This window comes from Amblyomma mixtum, chromosome 5 (genome assembly GCF_055824585.1).
Source record: "Amblyomma mixtum isolate Tamu chromosome 5, ASM5582458v1, whole genome shotgun sequence".
In the NCBI taxonomy this organism is placed as follows: Eukaryota; Metazoa; Arthropoda; class Arachnida; order Ixodida; family Ixodidae; genus Amblyomma; species Amblyomma mixtum.
This window is the reverse complement of record NC_143016.1, coordinates 200,247,888-200,253,887: the sequence shown is the minus strand read 5'-3', so window position 1 is coordinate 200,253,887 and position 6,000 is coordinate 200,247,888.

Sequence of the window (6,000 nt, the reverse complement as noted above, 5' to 3'; positions counted from 1 at the left end):
TCAATTCAAAGCGAGCATCGTGACTGCAGTACAGATTGCGTTGCCTGCGCGAGACATGCTCCATCAAAGAATTTAAGTTTCAAGACAGCAGGACAAACACGTCGTATTCACCTGTACGATGCGGAGCCAACCTTGTAACGATCACTTCAAATCATCTGTCGTTGAGATCTAGGGGTTGGTAATTACAGCGCATTGCATCCCAAAAGAATTGCCCTTCTTCGACCATCACTGTAGGATCGGTCTCTTGGCTCGTCGAAAAGAACGCGAACATCTTCGTACGAGCAACACTAAAACTTTTCTGCCGTGGTCCGAAACTCGTCCGGAATCATTTCTGGCTGTCGCGCTCATCCCGCGAGGCGTCCAGATCGCGGAAGACGAGGCCCATGACAAAGGCTGGGCCAAAGAGGCGATGCTGAGCAATTGTAAAGTGGCGGGAAGAGAGGTCGAGTTCCTTCATTGCCGCAGGCGTTGTGTGGTGCTGGGTGGGCTTTCAAGCTATACAGATGTTGGTACAGCCCCTGCCTGGAAGCAGGGTTAGTCGAGTGAAAATGTCGCGATTGAAACGAAGTATTTCTCTCAGTAGAAGAGCTGGGACTGGCGCCAGTTATGCGTCATTTTAATATCAAATTGAAGCACCCGCTACTCACGTTCGTGAACGCTTTTGAATCCGCAATTTAGTATGGTTGTCTTCAGTGCAATGAATCGGCTCTATCACATTGACATTATGGTAAGGGTAATTGAATATAGAACTGACATCCGTTCCGTAATGTTGAGAAAGAATTTGAAGGTGGTTTTTTTCGACGGCAGTGTTTACTGTACACTGCACACAATGCGTTCGAGCCGGTATACTACAATAGATGCATCGCTATCCAGCGCTGGCTAAACGAGGTAATGATTCTGTGCGACGCGATGCGGGATGGCTTCGCGCGGTGGCCTTAGGGGTGCTATCGCTGATGGCTCCGGTTCTCCGGTTCTGTGGTTGAGGAAAATGTCAGCCACTGCCCAGAAGCCGCTCGCGAGGCAGAAAGCATTGCGGCTCTCCGACTTCCGATCTAGGTTGCGAGGAAAGTTCGTTTTTCTTGCATAGTTTCAGCGGAACGCTGCCTGACGCTCGCTTCGTCGCGAGTGTGGGTCCGAGGGGTTGCAGTTTTCTATATTGAATTGCCGACAATTCAGTCGACTTTCTTCGATGTTTATTTCTGAAGGAATATTTAGTTGAAACTCCGGGTTTTTTTCTCGCTAATATCACTTTCTTTAACTATATGTTCAAATCAATTGTAGTCTATCATGACCTTTTTATCACCACGAGCAGTCGATTTTAAAGTAATTAATGCTCAAAGGGTCTTACCTACAGCTGGGCTTCCACACGAGTGTTATCGATATGTTAAAGGTGATGAAATAATGCTGACAATAATGTAAGTGGAAGTTTGTTTTCTTTCTTTATTCAGAGGTACCCCGCTTGGCCAAAGGGCGTATGAGCAAGCAGGGGTTACAAGTTGGACAAAAACAAATCTTCATTAGTACAGCACACTTCTTTACAGGACAATTGATTGCACTCTGCAAAAGTTCTTGCGAAAAATGAATTAGCGTAACGGTTCGTTCTAGTGCGGTATTCTCGTATTTTTTTGCTTTTAGTTGCTTTTGGATAGGCAGTGTGGTTGATGAAAATATGTATTTTTGTAAATTTCGGTCATGTTATAAATTCGAAATAGTAACTTCAAGCACAATTTGCTTCGGTACGAGGACAGCGCTTCCCATTCCAACTTCCTTTTCATTTCACTGCTGCTCTCCCCTCGCTTGTACCGTCCCATAGCGAACCTTGCTGCTCTGTTCTGTGCTCTTTTTACTTGATCAATCAATGTTTTCTGGTGACGATTGCAAGCACAGCACGCACACTCCAGGATCGGTCGAACGTGTGAAATATACGCCGTGTTCTCCAGGAAAAAGGGCGAGGCATTGAGATTTCGCTGAATGAAATATAGTGCTCTGGCAGCCTTTGAAACAACATTACTGATATGGGCACGCCAGGAACAATCAGATAGAAAGGTCACTCCGAAATATTTATAAAGAGCTGACTTGTTAATATTCTGTCTTGAAACAATAGCAAGCGTCCATTTTTTTTTTCGTGAAGGACAGATGGGTACGCTTTTTCTAGTCAGTCGCATTTTCCACCTCTCGCGCCATGGGACAGATTTACTAAGGTCAGTTTGTAAATCGATTCCGTTAACTTCAGATATTCAGTCGTGATAAAATTCAATCAGTACTTTGGTTTGGTTTGGTTTATTTGGGGTTTAACGTCCCGAAGCAACTCAGGCTATGATGGACGCCGTAGTGAAGGGCTCCAGAAATTTCAATCAGTTGTGTATTACAGAATAGCCACTTACCAAACCCTTGTTGCTCTTAAATTAATAACCCGAGCTCTAAGCAATGTTTGATTATTTTCTTCTATAAAATGTGTTCTAGTATTTTGCAAGACATTGATGGTAAGGATATGAGCCTATAGTTGCTTACGTCTTTTTTTTGAACCACCCCCTCGTGAACTGGGACTAAATGTGCCAATTTCCAATTGCCCGGTAGCAAGACAATAGAGAGATTTGGTGCATATAAGATAACGGTAAGATCCGAGTAGTCATGCACCGCGCTTTCAAAACGCGGGTAGAAATACCATCGGGACCGAGTGGCTTCGTTTCATCTATTCCTTTTGGCAATGATTCATTTCCAGTCGCACTAAGTTCGACAGGGGGCATTAATGGCGCAGCACTCACACGTGAATCCTAAAACTTATTTTCTGGAAAAATACACAATGAAAATAAAGGTTGCCTTAGCTTATCATCAGACAGGACTTCATTATTGTGAACGATTTCATTTATTCCAGACGATTCAGATCCAAATCCTTTCACATATTGCCAGAAAAGCTTGAGATTCGTTCTGATATTGTCACTGAGCCGACTGAAGTACCGTTCCTTCGCACTGTGTACTTTAGTTTTGTACTCATTAGTTACTTGTGTTAACCTTCTGAACTGATAATTACTGTGTTCTTTTGAATGTCAGTTATGCTCATCTTCTCTTCTTTATTAGTCTCAAGGTATTTGGTGTCACCCATGGCTTCATGCAACTTTTTCAGCCTAACTGAATGAATGCACGGCCCATACTTTTCCGTCAGTTCTATCATTTTTCTTTTAAGAAATGGCCACTGTTGCACAAAAGTATTAACGCAAAAGGCACTCGAAAGCAGACAAATGATCAAGTACGCGAGAAGTGGCGGAATAATCACGCTTATAAAAAAAATATTCCCTGATTTGCGTATCTTCATTCGCTTGATCTCAAGTTTAATGCTAGCTACGACAGCGAGTGGTCATTTATTCCTAGGATGCAAGTGACAGAATCTGGGAAATCAGGCGAGTTACAAAGCAACAGGCCCAAAATGCTGTTATTGCGTGTAGGTGTACTGACGTATTGAGTGAAGCCGAATGTGTCAACGAAGTTTTTCCTCTCAAAATTTTTGCAGCAGCCAGTGAGTTGTAAAGGTTCCATTAGACCAGTTCAAGTCCAGTAGTTTTAAATCTCCGGCAAGAATTATCTGATCCGGTGTTTTAGAGACAATCTCGTACAGACGTTGCAACGTAGTTGCATCAGCATTTGGAGGGCGACATGATCCAGCAATAAATGTTGTATTATCCGCAAAAGTCACTTTGTACCGGATTGATTCCATGTTATCGTATCCAATATCCACCAAAGTTTAACGTAAAAAAGAATGAACTAACAAAGACACCACCACCCGTTCGTGCCCTATCATTCCGATGAGTGATAGAGGGATTAGGAAACAGCTCACTGTCATTGATAGACGGGGATCAGGCACGATTCTGCTCCAAACACCATACCAGCCTTCAGTGATTCTATGAGGCCCCCGAATTCGTTTACTTTGTTCGCAATGCTTCTGCAGCTTACGACAACAGCCGTTATATTGTGCGAGGGAACAGCCTTTTTAGTAGCATGGTGACCCTTTTTTAGGACAGGAGCCACTTTCTCTTTTTCTTTGTCCCAAGTGAATGCCTTACCGTCAACAACCAGCTTGTCACAGCTTCGATTAACCTGACTGGTGCTGTCCGTTGTTTGCGCTTTAGCATATTTCCATAATTGTTTCCGGACATTTTGTCTCCGCTGCGTAGTCCTGGTCTACACTGTATTCAGACCCCTTTAATTTTTTTGGTGTTTTTAAGAGCAGTCATTTTTCCCTTCTCGGAGAGAAAATTAACGACAATCGCTCGATTGAACTTATTGTTGAATTGACCGACACAATGCGCTCTTTGCACTGTCTTCAGTTATCTTGCAAAATGGTGTGACAGATTGCTTTAATCAATTGCTCTGACTGATCCCACCTTTTTGCCTCGTCATCTTCTACACCACAAACAAGATGCATCCTTCGACTTCTGTTTTCAAGACGGACACTTCTTGTTTCCAGGTATAGACTTCTTTAAGAGCTGTTCAACTGCAATTCCTTGTTCTTTTAGTGCATCATCAAGAATTGCAATCTGACCTTGAGTTCCCATTTTGGAATTTAGCTCTGCGAGCATAGCTTCATGTTTAGCAAATTTTGCTTCGATGGCATCCAGCTTATTCGTGATTGCGCTCTGGCCGGCCTGCAAATTTTCAGCAATTCAAGATCTGCTTCACTGAGGGGGCCAGGATTAAGCTCCACATGGCCGGAAAGTAACAATAGCAAAATCAAGAATAGCACTAGGTGTGCAAAAAAAAAAACGCAAACACCTGCGGAGTGACTGCTCTCTGTTGTGTACCACAGCCCGACAAAACAAAGGCTGCTGTGGCATGTGTTTTACTGTAAGAGCAATGATGTCATGTTATATTTATGATGACCAGGGTTGGGCGACAGTACGATACCTAATGTAGTCAGCGTGTTGACGGCAGTGATGAAACTGCCACTCGACTGTTGCGATTGCCTGAACATGACACATTCAGGAGAGGTGCAGTGGAAATCTGGTTAATCGAGTAACTGCCCTAAGCGCGCTCTTAAAGTTAAAGGGGTAAAGACACCTAATTTTTGTGGTATGTTTTCTTTCGTGTAAGACATGTGTAAGACATTACTATTCATTACTACCGCCTTCGCGATGGCAAAGCGGTTATGGTGCTTGGTTGCTGACCCGAAATATGCGCTTTCGATCCCGGACGCTGTGATCTCGATCTGATGGAGGCGAAATGCGAGAGACACGTGCACTCTGCGATGTCACTGCACGTTGGAGAAACCCAGGCGATCGAAATTATTCAGTCTTCTACTCCAGCGCCCCTCACAGCCTAAGTCATTTTGGAAAGTTAACTCATAATCGGAACCACGCATGAACCACCCCGTGGTATTCGCCTAAGGCCGCTGAATAATTTATAATCAAAATTTTCTCCCATCCTGTTTCGGTTTTAACGCTCTTGGGGGGACACTAAGGACAACGCTATCAATTTTTTTTGTTAGTAAAATCTGATAGTTTGGCAACTTGTGGCTGTCCCTTAACCAAAGGTGCAGTTATTGCTAAGAGGTTTGGATTCGAAGTTGAAAGCTTTTTCCCGCCGATACGATTCAGACTCGCTTCTCTGATGACGACATAGAGTGGCGTAACGACGCGGAAACAAATACGGACTCTGTGATTGCTGTCGCCAGCGAGCAACCGAAATGAAAACTACTACCGGCCGGACGATGAAGGCCTTTGTGAGCCGTCGTCGCTTCGTTTCCGTTTTCACGAACGTTGCGACGGATCCCGATTCCAACAAAAAAGTTCTCTCAAAGAACTGCGGAGTGCATTCAGCGAACGCAACGCCATCAAGCATGCGATGCTTTTGAGGACTGAGGCTGCGGGTCTTGCAAGAAAGTCCCTAGCGCCGATGAGCTAGCGTCACAACTGATGTGTAGCGACTGGCACATGAGGGCATATTTAATTTCTCTAATATTCCTCATATTGCTGGTCATGCATCTTAGCGTCTTGGTACGCTGACGAG